A 14,192-nucleotide genomic window follows, 5' to 3' on the forward strand; every position below is an offset into this window, starting at 1 on the left:
CAAAATCGATAACGAATCAATGAGATTCCACATAGGTATTGTTTGAAGCTAGATGAGTATTTTGTCTCATTTTAAAATATTGGATAAGACTCTGAAACAAGATTCATTTTGGTGATCATATAATTAAGTAACTCACTCTTAAAAAAAATAAATAGATGAGGTCAAAATAAAATTAGTAAATTCTGGGGGCAAAAAACGTAAACAATTGTCATTCTTATTTTATTCTTTTTTGTGAACATCGTTTCTCTCTCTTCCCCCTCAACGATCATCTCCAGCTTTCTAATCCCCGTTTGGCATCGCCAAAAACACTCGGAATATCACGCTCCCTCCAAAATCTCTTGTCCTCTGCTAGCTCTCGCAAATCCCTATTCGATTTTGTTTCGTATTACCATCCTCTCCTACCATCGAAGCTATTCGTTTTCTTCCCGAATTGCCCTTTCGTGGCCTCGTTTTTACCTCCCTACCTGTCTCACATCGGACTGGAATTAAGCTGTAATGAAACAAGACCGCGAAAGCTATGGGTCGCTCATTTCTTCTTGAAGGTTCGGTAGGTATTTCTGTTATGATTCTCTCTCTGTCGCTCTTTCTTTTTTGTTTTTGTCTTTTTAATTGAATCTCTCATACAACTTAGACGAATGTTCCTGGCTCAGTTCGTTCAATTTCGGTTTAAATTTATCGAGATTATCTGGAGAGTCTGGGTTTTGTAATTTGTTCAAATTTACGGCTATTGAAGCTTCTTTTGCAGGTTTATTTTGATAGTATGCATGTATTGAACCAATTTCTTGACTAGTGTCCTCGATTAGGGGTACAGTTTTCTAGTTTTGTGTTGTTTTGACTGTTGAATGTTGCTCGTTTTATGGAACATTGAATGTGATTGATATTAGGTGTGTTATGAGCAGTTTGGTGGCCGTTTTTAAGTTATTGTTTCTGTTAAAAAATTGTTGGTTCAGTTTTGAAGTAAGTTAGTGAATTTTATAATTCTGATGTATTGCCAAATTTTAGTTTGTACCTGGTGGAGGTTGATCAGTGGCTACTATGTCTATGTGCCACACGGTCTCTGCCATTACTTTATGTTACCTGTCTTGCCATGGGTTTGTGATGCAGGAATCCTTTTTAGAAGAGGATTTCCTTTAAATTACATTTTTTAAGAGTCAAGGGATACTTTATGAAGAAGGTTTCCCTTTTAGTTATGTCCAGTTTTGTTACCATAATTATCATTGAATTAATATCACATTCTTTGTTATAAAAGCCAGTTATGCCAAAAGGAGTTAGCTGAGTGTAAAAGCCATACAGGATTGTGAATCATAGAAGATTCTTAATATCTAAACAAATCACATAACAATAATGTAAAGGTGGAGCTGTATATATTGGAGGAGTAGATTATTGTACAGTCTTGCTTTTTCTATGTTTGTAGTACTCGTAGAACTGTAGTGTTTCTGCACGTGGATTATTGGTTATACCCCCTTACAAATTTATGTGGCTTCTCTTCACAAAATTTCTTGCACCGTTTGTTTGTCATTATAAACAAAATTAAACCGTAAAAGGCCTTGTACCTTTTTTTGCCACGTTAAAATAAGAAAGACTTGAGTATAGTTTCATTTTGATGGTGCATTTTTAACTGCAACATTGTGGACGATCTCTTCACATACTGGAATAGGAATTTTGTGTAATCCTGAAATATATCTAATGTAATAATAGTAAAAGTACTGTGTTACTTTTCATGTATTTTCTCGGAATTAAGTAATTGAATTCCCTTCACATGTTTTAATATTTAATAGTACCTTTCCTGGATGATTTGAATTGACCGAACAAAACAAAATAAAGATAATATTCTTCTCAGAGGGAGGAATAGATGGAGTTTTCCTGAAATTGCATCTGCACCTCTTTCCTGCATTATGCGATAACATTATTTTTTTTTTGTGTGTGTGTTCGTATTTCGTAATGCCAATTATTCTTCATATTCAAATGTTAAGAGATTGAATACATTAAATTTGAGTTTTTGGGCTCTACAGCTTGACCATTCAGATAATTGAAATTGATTCCAGCCTAATTGTTTGACTGCTGTATTCAAGTTATTACGTCTAGTGGGTTTGACAGTTCCTGTCAAGTTTGAGAGATTTGTGGCATCCTCAAGCTGCCAAACTTGTGGAACACTCAATGAATCATGCTTATATATACAAATACAACCCAATCTCCACACTTCCACACCCACACCCACCTTCACATAAGAAGAGACAGAAATGAAGTATAGATGAAATAACAAGGAAATTGAGTTTTGGAGATGCCAAATTTGTATTGGAAGTGGTCTTTTGCGACTTGCACTGACTATTGGATGCGACATTTGTAAACCCAAATACTATTGCAACGGCCCGTCCTTACACAATGACAGGCCATCCTTCACTGGAATTCATGTAGAGGCATTTGAGCAGTTGCCAATCAAATAAAAGGTATTCCTTTTTGCTGATGACTTGTCCTCGTAAGATATCTTTAGAGGTCCTTGAATGTAGGAGAGAATGTGTTGTCGAACGTATTTATCTCATTTAAAATGCGATTTTCTTTCTTTGACAAAGCTTAGCCATGCAATTCATGTGGTTTGCACCAATTAAATTTATAGTTGGGTGGGTGGGTTTCAAATACTTGACGTTTTCTGCCTATATTTGGCATTTGTGAATTGTCAAAGTTGAATTGGCATCACAAATATTTTGTAGCTTTACCTCCTTAACTTGGTGTTTCCATTGTTATGTGCTATTGATATACGTGATATTGCAATATTTTTTTAAATATGGTTGCATATTTTTAACAAATTTGCTTTGCAATTACAATTTTAATTCCCATCCGAGTATATTATCTTTCACAATTCATATCATAGGAAATGAATAACTGAAAGCGGCCATATGCTGTTCTCTTGATGTAAATGTTTTAGCTTTGCTGATTGCTGAACTATTTTCGACAACCAAAGTGGCTCAATTGCCACATGTGGTGAGAGCTTGGAACTTCGGATGCCATAAGTAACCCGGGAGTATATATTGAGAGGATCATCAAATGGAGCTCAAAGTTTCATTTGCAATGTCCAGGGGTCTCACTCCATCTGAATGTGTCAGCAATCCCGAGGAAAAGGAAGTCAGTGATGAGGATGATGATGATCGTAATCATAAGCATCGTAGACAAGATGCCCAGTTGCAGCCTTTGGAGAGAGATGCTGTCGAACCAGTTTATGGAAGGCCGTTTAGGAAGCGTGGCCCTAAACCTTTTGAAAATGGGCATCCTTTCCGGGAAAACGAATCTCAAGCAAGTCAAAGATGGAGAAACTATGACAATGCTCCGTTGGAGAAATATTTTACTATGGACTTTGAAAAAAAGCGTCCTGGCTTAGTGTCACTGCCACGAGGACCTTCGGATCTGAATCAAAGGATCAGAGTGAACCAAATATTTCCTGGTGATGCTAGTCCAGGAAGGGGAAGGGGAAGGGACCCTTCCTCTTGGAATCAACATGATTCAAGGTTCAGCTCGGTGGATATTGCTTCTCATATGGTTCAGCAGGGGGCCATTACTCCTAGCTTTTTTGCAGGGAGAGGTTGCCAAATGCAATTGGATTAATGCCAGGACTGCCAAATGGTGGCCTGGATACATTTCACTCCATTGGCTTGCAAGGAACTCTCAAACCACCATTAAATTCTTCACTAAATATTGGTATACCTCACCAACGATGTAGGGATTTCGAGGAGCGTGGATTTTGTCTGAGTGGAGACATGTGCCCAATGGAGCATGGTGTCAACCATATTGTCATTGAAGATGTTCAGGTATGTGAATAGCAAACACAAATCCTGTTTCTAGGGTTCAGATATTTGAAATTATAAGCAAAAGGTGTTTTGTGGGTTGTGGCAATGCTTGTAATTGTGGATCCAGGACCAGTAGTTTGAAGATTCAGGTTAACTATATCGAAAGCTACTGATTTTGTATGTGCTAGTTCTGTTTTCGATCTCAAATAAATTGTTGCTTTTCCTGCCAAATGCCTAATTGCAGAAACCTGCATGTTACAGCAAATGCTTTAGAGGCAGGACAATTGCTTAATCTATTGTTGTTTCTATAAGGTAAACAACACCAATGCACAAGGCTTCCGCAGTGGTCGGGGTCGAGGACATGTTAGGTGTACACAACCTTCTCCTGCATAATATGCGGAGAGGCTGTTTCCGGGGTTTGAGCCTATGACCTCTAAGTTGCCCCTTTGCAACTTAACCACACCATTGTGCCACGTGTTCACCTATAATATATTGTTGTTGCTATTAAGTTATTTTTTCAAATACCTGACTGTCGCATAATCCACTATACCGCCATAATTCCAATGATTTTGCAACGAAATTGGTGTTAGAATTTGCGCTACAGTAGCTTTACCTTTTTGGGAGTATATTTAATTTCTTGTTTTTAAGTTAACAAGCTAATGGTCCTTATTGGGTAGAAAATATATTCAAATTGCCATAAGCTGATTTTGGTTGTGTAATTCGCAGAGCCTTTTGCAGTTTAACCTCCCAGTTTCACTTTCAAGTGCTCAACTAGCAGGAACAACGGCTGGACCAGGAACTCTATCTTCCATTTGTAATCCTTCAAGTACTTTTATGAATAGCAAAGGCCATGGCAAGGGTACCAAACTTGGAATGGCTGATGATGTCTTGGGCTTGAATGGTGCATATTCTGGTTCTTTTAGTGCTGGTGTAGCAGATTTGTACGATCCAGACCAACCATTGTGGAATAGTAATTGCCCCAAAACATCGACTTCTCTCTTGGCGCCACATTCACCCAAGAATGATGAAAATGAATTGTTACTGAATGCTGATACTTCAGTTCGTCCTCGTGTTAGGTTACTAGATGTTGCTGATGGTGAAAACCGAGCACGAAGCGCTACTGCCGTTGGTTCACAGGGTACAAGTTCGTCAGTTTGGGATAGAACTGGTAGTTCGAAAGGTAGATTAGATATAAAAGAAAATTGTAATTTAACTATAATTTCCTCAAATTATATTGAGAATGATTGTAAGAAAGATCAAGATGTAGTAGCCAATGTCAAAGGCACTTCTCGTCACAGAAAGTCATTTAATCCAGAGGATGTTGGTCCAAAATTCATGGATTCATCTCCAAGGACACAGATTGATGCAGTTTGTAATATTCGTAGACCATCTCAGAAGGCTGTGCGTACTCTATTTGTCAATGGCATTCCTCAGAAAACCAACAAGAAGGAGGCTCTGCTTTCTCATTTTCAAATATTTGGACAAGTTATTGACAAATATATTCCATCAAACGGTGAACGAGCTTTTGTTCAGTTTTCAAAAAGGGAAGAGGCAGAAGCTGCACTTAAGGCACCTGATGCTGTAATGGTAATCGCTTTATTAAGCTATGGTGGGCTAATCGTGACAGCATTCCTGAAGATGGCATGAGTGGTGGAAGTAATGTATTATCCATTGGAGACGCAACTGCTCCTGTTCCACCCCATCCATTCATCGCTAACAGGGGAAAAGATGGTTTTCAATCTGCGCCAAAGGGTAATATAGTTCATGCTTCAGACATTTCTCTGCCTGCTTCTGATCAACCTAAGCCTTCGGTAACAAACAGTCCCAAGGTTACACCTCCAGACCTCCTTTACGGAAGAAGCTAGAGAGTTTGGAGCACTTGAAGGAGGAACTCCGCAAGAAGCAAGAGCTGCTGGACCAGAAGCGTAATGACTTCCGGCGCGAGTTGGACAGACTTGCAAAACAGGTAATGCCAAGACTCCATACTTTCTGGAGCACTATATTTTTATGTGATTCTTTTTGACGATATATGAATCGTGCCTCTTTATATATCTGGTGTGAACTTTTGGAGGCCAAAATGTATGTGTTAGTGGTACTACTACTAGGCATCATGTGTCTCATTGCAAGGTGATAGAGGACACATATAGAAATTCTGTGCTAGTGTACACAAGTGTTTTTGCTGACTTAGGCTTTAAAAAGGCTCCTATCAGAATTGTTAACCCCCAAAGTTTTTATGTGCTAAGCAAACTTTCTGTAAAGTAATCTGATGGGATTGTCCCACATCGGAAAATGTGGGAGCTAAGGTGTTGTTTATAGGTGGAGGTATGGGCCTCCCTTAGTACCCAAGGTTTTCTAGTATGGGCTGGGAGGCCTTGGGTACAACCGGCCCATATGGGTGGGTGTCGGTTGGGCTTTGGGTGTTGAGCTTGTATGGGCGACTTTATCAATGGTATCAGAGCGTACGATCTTGTTGTGCCTTCAACTTGAGGTTCAACTTGGGGCCGCACCTGGGGAGGGGCCGGCCATGGTGCTCGACCGACGTGGGCGTTGGTCTTTCAACTTGAGGTTCAACTTGGGGCCGCACCTGGGGAGGGGCCGGCCATGGTGCTCGACCGACGTGGGCGTTGGTCTTGAAGGGGAGGGTATTGATTTCCACTTGGCGTTTAGAGTTATTCCACCATTGCCTCCTGAATTTGCTAATGTAAGTTGATTTCCGTAATCCATCATTTTGTACTTCGAATTTCAATGGTTCGGGCGAGGAAGAACTATGATGAAATTTATGTGCTTGTGTCACTACACTTTAATTTCCAGCCCTCTCAGCAAATCATGTTGAACTAGGGTGTTCGGGGAGATGAAATACCCTTATTGCTTGTAATTGTCAATATGAATAGATTTCCCTTGTTCATTTTTGTCTTTTCTCTCTCTTTGTAGCCTTCTAATAATTTGAAGTTCCGGTGGTTGAAAAAACAAGTTCATTTACATGGTCTTTCTATGCGTTTTTCTCTTGTCTGATGTGCATGATGAAATGGTTTAGGTTCATTTAGTAATTCTTTATATAAATGACATTAATGAAGGATAGATGGGTGTTCAATGTCATTCAGGTTTCTATCTTGAAGGAACACTTCTCATGATACGGTGATCTATCTACTGTGGAACTTGAAGATGTGGAAGGCTCAGACAGCAGTGACAGTTCAGGAACAAATAAGAAGTGCGTAGCTTGTATAAACTTCAAAACACGCCATTCAGCTGAGTTGGCATATCTAAATGGTAAATGCTGGCAAGGACACACAATGCAATTTATGTGGCTAACATCTTGTAATTCTATTAATGACCCTACTGGCAGAGAAAAATCTCCTAATTTTCATCTAGCCGAAAAGCTAGCGTCTAGAGTTTCCCAGGAAGCCATTGCATCCGAAAATGGAGAAACTGATAATTCAGGACGCAGAGATGGCATCCGCCGCATAGCGATGCAGGAAATATCCCAGCCTAGTCCAAAGGCACTTACCAGTGGTGAGGAGTCCCCTAAAGGCGATGGCTGTTGATGGCTCATTTTGTTGATTTGTACAGTGAGGTAAAATGTTAGACCTATTGAACAGTAATTTTCTCACATTTTGTGTTAGCAATTGTTTGAAATTTGTTTTCTCAATAGTTTTTCATTTCACACATGGATATGTAAAGCAGAAGGTATCTGAATTTTGACTCGCACCTGAGGAAAATGGTTGGATGATGCTCAAGTGGAAAATTCTGTTGTCTTTCAACATAGATTCTAGGGACTGAAGGAACAAAGTTGGGCATTTTTGTCGAAATTACTTAAATGTTTTCAAAAATAGGGATATCTGATTTCCCTCGACTTTGAGACAGAACATATAAGTTGATCCAATCATTTATACATACATATATATGAGTTATGGCTGAATATGTTTTGATGGATTTCTTGGTCTATGCTATTAACTCTTCTGTGAATGTTTTTATAATGACAGTGCAAGTGTGACAAATTGATTGCATCTGTTAAATAAAATGATGGTGGTCTCAACAAATTCCTCCAAAGGTGTCTCACTGTCAAACCTGCTTGGAGGTCATGCTCTTTCTGGGGGCTGCTGAGCAATGCCGCACATGGAAGCTTCTTGGACTATTAGGTGATATTGACAGAAGCCCTTCCGGCTGACACTATGACTTTCTTCTTGTTGGCAATATGGGAGGTGTGGAATTTTCGCAACAGGACGATGCACGATGTCAAGGAGAAGATGGTAGCCGAGCTCTTCGATTGGATTCCTCATTTCCTTGAGGATTTCATCAGCCGCCGGTGGATTTGTGGGTAGCATGGTGCGCCTAGGCCTTCTTCACGTTGGCTTCCTCCTTGGCTTGGTGATTTTTTTTTTTATCAATGTTGATGCGGGTCGGTGTAAAGACAGTGCTCAGTTTGCAGTTCGGTGTGTGGTACGGGTTGCCATGGCAAACTAGTGGTTGCTGCGGCGATCCCAGTGAGTCTCCTGCATTCAGTTGAGAGCATAGAAATTTACATCATCAAAGGGATCAATTTAGCTACCTCTTTCAATCTAGTAAATGCAATGATCATTAGTGATTTGACGGGTGCAGTGGAGAAGATTCAGTCTGCAATCTCTGTCTAAATGAGAACGGCAATATGATTCAAGAAATTAGGAGTTTGCGATCCAATTGCTTCATAAAAAATGTCCTCAAGATGTTCTACATCAAGCCATGGACCACCACCAATTATACTCCCAGATTTCTGATCAATTATTGTTTATTTTTATTAATAGGAAGGAGCAATCCAATCTTGCACAAGCTCTTTTTTTTATTTATTAAAAACTTATCAGAGGGAAATTATTTTTAAAAGACCTTTCAACTATGCAATACAGTAACATTGAATACTAGCGATCATTACCTAGTGGTAATTAGCAGCACGAGGTGTGCTGCTTTCTCCAGATAGAACATATATACAAATGCGTACACATAACAAAAATATAACCACAGCTGCTACAAACTCAGCTTGCATGCAAGATCATGTCCATTTTAGGCCTGAACCACTAAACTTGTGCTCCATTATGGAGTACAAGCGCACAAGCGCGCTGCCATTTCAGGTGTCAAATGATTTTCCCAATGTCCAACACTTCCTTTTCTAACAAACGCGCTATTCGGAACCTCCGATGGTGTGCCTTCACGATACTTGCCATTTCTGTTCACTTCTAAATTCCTCAGCCATTTTGCTCTTCTTCTATGGAGAAGGGATGACCCATAAACTCTGCCAATCTCTTGAGGTGGAGTTGGGGTTCTTTTTTCATTTCGTCATATTTCAAGAACAAGAACTTCTTAGGAAGTTGAAGGCTAGCCTTCCAATTCCCTAAATTGTGCTCCCACCACGGATCATAGTAACTAAGGCCCATAGTAAAACAGATCGAAAGCCTCCTCCAAAGGGGAAATTAATGATTTGAATCCTCTCCGTAATAATTTGGGAATGAAATGCCAAGTGGAAACAAACTGTTACGCACTTGTCCCTTTCCCTAGTAGCCAAGGTTTTCATGAAGGTAGGGCCACGGGCCCGGGCCTGATTGGGCCTTGGTTACAGCCGGCCCACTAGGTGGGAGTCCGGTTGGGCCTTGGTTGTTAGGAGATCCTTATCACAAACACGTCCTTGTGATTTCTGTATATGTAGACAATTTTGTTGCCGGAATCAATGATGGATTTTGGCAAAGAATTGAAGGAAAGATGAGTTGACACAATGGGGACGTCAAATATTTCTCCTCCATCGGTCTCAAACTCCATATAAGGAACGCAGACATGTGGTAGCTTAGTAAATAAAGGACTATGACTAGTAGTCTTGGAGTCCTCATGGAAGCACGAGGCTCGCGTTGCATTAGAAAACGCAATTGCCTTAAGCCATGTTGTGCCGGATTTTGGGAAGCTGCTAAGGATTATATCATTAGACGACTGAGGCTTGAAGTGTTGCTGGATCGTACCAAAAATCTTGATACATACGCAGATTAGGTGTCCGGACGCCGAGACCTTTGATTATTGGAAGGGTTGCGAATATATCTTTGTACTCATCAGTTTGTGAAAAAGGAGAGGAAGATTTCGAGGATTCCATGACACTAGAAAAGGTTATGATCATGGTGCATTACCGGACTACTCAATCATAAATATATATATATCGCTCGCATGGTGGTTCTAAAGACCACATACTGTATCAGCCACATGATTCATCTAACTACACAGCAAAGCAAACCTTCAATTTTTAAGTATCGAGTAATAATAGAATGCCCCAGCAATGTGCCTACTTCAGTAAGTGACTCATATTCGCACAAAAGAGGGAATTGACAAGCCTCGTCCCACATGGATTCATTTATGTCTACAATATTTCACTAACCAATACCGGAGACTAATAGCATCTCCAATTTTTTCCTCCAACAAAATGGGTTGCATACCCAAATTTGGAGTATACTCATTGTAGGCCCTGAACCTACGATCATTGAATAGTCAACTTTGTTGATGTATGGTCGTCTGTAATCAATGAATCCTACAACACTTCAAAGAAACCAAACCGTTAGAAGCTCCTAGATCAGACTGGGGGTGCCCGTCGAGGAGACTCTAATGATCAAGTCGGTAATGGGGATGAGAAAAGAATGATCATGTATGGAAACCGACAAAGGATGTTGTTTGAGCTGAGTATTTTGGTATAAAATTGTGGTAGAGTGTTTAGACTTATTTGTGCATGTCCTTCCCTAGAAGGACCATTTATAGATATTCCTATAACAAATGGTATGTTACTATTTGATAAAAGTAATGTCTTGAAACTTAGATCCATACAAATTGATTATCTGACAGGTAAAGGTGGTCTTTGGAAAGTGGAAAAGTAAGATTTATAAAGTAGAGAAAAAGGAATGATTTAGATAGGTTAGGCGCTTGAAGAGATTATAGACCTACTAAGTTTTATAAAGAGATGGGAGGAAAATGTCTTCATGAGAAATGTATATGCATGCTTTAACTGACGATATAAGAAAAAAATAATCAAACCTGAGGTCATCAAATCTGCAAAGTGGGGTTATGATGGAGCTGTCATACCATTCACACCAAAGGAACTAGTTTGTAACTGGTCTGTAAGTGAGGACATGCCAAAAACTGGAATGGCATCTAGCGGCTAGCGGGTTCCTGATTGACGTCATGTTGGGCGGTTGTCAGATGGTTGTCAGACTGTAACACCTTACTGCAGGTAGATGTCAGTATTGCTGGTTGGTGTGACGTCTGTTGTGGGCGGCAGGCATGATGTAAGCTGTAGTGACGTCTGATGGATTCAGAGTGTATGACATGTGATATGGAAGGTTGGTGGGCCATAAGCCTTGATCTTTGATAGACCCGATAGAGAAGGATATTGGGTTTAAGCCCATGTCAATTGGCTGAGGGCTTTAAACCCTTATGGACGTGTTATGTTAACCATATATTGAGTTTAGGCCCATAGTTAGGAGACTAGTGGGCCCAGTAAAATTTTGACCACTACACCCACCATATCCCAAAAATTAAAAAATTTAGTTTGTTATCTTTTATTCTCTCTCCCCCTCTCATAAAATTATTATATATATTAGATGTGATGTTAAAATGGAGATGTGTCACAAAATGAACACCAAAAATAGATTTTGGATATATGGTTGGAGATGCTCTCACACCACCATATAAGAAAACTTGAGAATGAATCCAGGTAAATACAATCCAGTTTTAATTTTTGAGTAGAGAGAGCGGTGCTCTTGGGACTTTTTTTGAACCTTTGAAACATTTTATCTCAAATAATTCAGCTTCGATCTCGAAAAAAATAGATGTATGTATTTGGAACGAAGAGCTCTTCAAAACGAGACAAATGATCGATGGGTTCTGGGGGGAGAGATCCGACAACTAAATCAAAGACACAAAAATGTTGGTCCTTGACTTAAAATCATTCCAAACCATCAGGAGGCTTAGTTTATTGGTCGATCCGACAAATAGGTCAGAGACGGTAAATGTTCGTCCTTGCTTTATCTATCCAAAGCATCACGAGGCTCAATTTATCTTGCGATCCGACAAATAAATCAAAAATAGCCAAATGTTCTTCCCATCCATCAGGTTTATCAGTAAGATTTTTTCGACTCTAAAAATATCGAAGCCGACTTTTTTGTCATATATTCATGGATAACAAGAACAAGATTATGATGGAGGCTCAATGTCGAAAAATTAAGCATATATACATATAGCAAAATGCAGAAAAATTAGGAATTGGCAGGGGCATATGGCATATATGTGATAAATCGATGATGATGATGGCCAATGTCTAGGTAACTTTCAATCATGCTGGATAATATATGAAATGGACTACATCTAACTCTTTTTGTATCCTTAAAGCAATACATGACAGTTCGATATGGAGCCACAATGCGAAGTAATATAAGCTATTAGTCTTACAATTGTTTGTAGACTTTGCCATAATTTTCATATTTGAGTGATCATATGTGCTTCGTTTGCTATAAAATTTCACGGTTATGATTGAAAATCCACTTATTTAAAGAAATTTCATTGTATATTACGTGTTTAAATGATCATACGTACTCCGTTGGTTATGAAATTTCATATGAATATCTTAATATACTTAATATGATTTATCATAATTGAAACTTAAAGAAATTTCACTGTTATGATTGAAATCTACGTATTTAAAAAAATTTATTGTTCTGAGAACTGTGATATTATTTGTTTATGTGATCATTTGGATTCCGTTTGCTATGAAATTTCATACTAATATTCTTACATGCTTAATAGATTTATTATGATTGAAACTTAAAAAAATTATATTGTTATGATTGAAAATCTCATTAATTTATCGTGAGTGAAATTGAATTTCTCAATTATGAAATTTCATTATTTTCAAAACAAGTAATATCATTATTTTTTATTTTCTTTAATTTTTTTTTTTAGATATGAATTTGCCGCAGCGGAGTGCTTTGCCCATGCTGCTATCCGCCGCCGAAGCGCTCCAGGGATTCGTGCTTGGATGTCGAGATCAGGGGACTCTATCCAATCTATGCGGCGAAATCTATTTGTGGTGGAACAAAAAAAAGAAATGGATATTTGCTTCGATACAAGAGATCGGCCCCGAAGCAAGGTATGGTGGATGCCAGCAACTTTCACTTGTTAGGAGTAGGGGCTGGGCTTTGATGCTTACCTTATTATTATGAAAAGGGGAAAGGGCTTTTTTTTAGATTAAGAGGTTGAGTAAGGGGGGTTTGCTTGCTGGCTCTCAGGGCTTATAGTCGGTTCTGCTCTAAGGTATTCCCTTTCATTAGCTACGCGAGGTTAGACCTTGACTGAAAGGAAAGGAGAAGGGACGAGTGGCTCTGATAGCACATATAAGGCTGTTTTTGATAGCACCGCTGAACCAGTTGCCACTCACTGGATCCATATTTCCTTTTGATATATTGTAGAAAGTTTGGATGTATTATTTGATTTGTTGGTGCAGATGTTGCGCAAGAAAAAATTTAAAATATCGATTTATGTAAGATTTGTGTCGCAACCGGGGTCACGACGCGGACCGGCGTGGGAGGATGAAAAATGTTTAGAGTCGCCACCAATTGATTTAAGGTGCAATTGGACACCGAAAAGACCTGCGAACCAGAGAAAAGGGTACGGGGATCGATTGAGTGTGGGGAAGGTGTTAGGCACCCCACAACTCCCGTTTGAAAACGGTTACCCGGATTAATCTAATGGCTATCTTATGGAAACTTGCTCTTTGCAAGGTGTAATTGTTAAAGTTTGAATTATTACTTTCAACACACTTATCAACTTATGATAGTGTTTGAAAAAGAAAGCTTGGAATATTACTATCAATTTATGATAGTTTTTATTTGAAAATAGGTTTAAAATAACACTATCCACTTATGATAGTCTTGGGAAAAGATTTGTAAGAATACTATCAACTTATGATAGCATTAAAAAAAATTGTAATATTACTATCAACTTATGATAGTTTTTTTATTTGGAGACACACTACCAACTTTTGATAGATTTAATTTTAAAACACCAACTTATGGTGTTAACGATAAAATGTCCTACCAACTTTTGGTAGGTTTAATTTTGAACACCAACTTATGGTGTTAATGATAAAATGTCCTACCAACTTTTGGTAGGTTTAATTTTAGATACCAACTTATGGTTTATTTAATAAAATGCCCTACCAACTTTTAGTAGGTTTAATTTTAAATACCAACTTATGGCATAAATGATAAAATGACCTACCAACTTTTGGTAGGTTTAATTTTAAATACCAACTTATGGCATAAATGATAAAATGACATACCAACTTTTGGTAGGTTTAATTTTAAATACCAACTTATGGTATAAATGATTATTTGGAAAAGTGTCATCTATCAATTTAACCTA

General features: G+C 38.6%; 2 pseudogenes; one reads left to right on the forward strand and one right to left on the reverse strand.

Moving 5' to 3' along the window:
• Positions 1–227: 227 nt before the first annotated feature.
• Positions 228–7,438, forward strand: LOC120010190 (annotated as a pseudogene).
• A 1,554-nt stretch (positions 7,439–8,992) lies between these two features.
• On the reverse strand, positions 8,993–9,998 carry LOC120010548 (annotated as a pseudogene).
• Between the last annotated feature and the right edge of the window lie 4,194 nt (positions 9,999–14,192).

This window comes from Tripterygium wilfordii, chromosome 12, assembly GCF_013401445.1.
Source record: "Tripterygium wilfordii isolate XIE 37 chromosome 12, ASM1340144v1, whole genome shotgun sequence".
Classification (NCBI taxonomy): Eukaryota; Viridiplantae; Streptophyta; class Magnoliopsida; order Celastrales; family Celastraceae; genus Tripterygium; species Tripterygium wilfordii.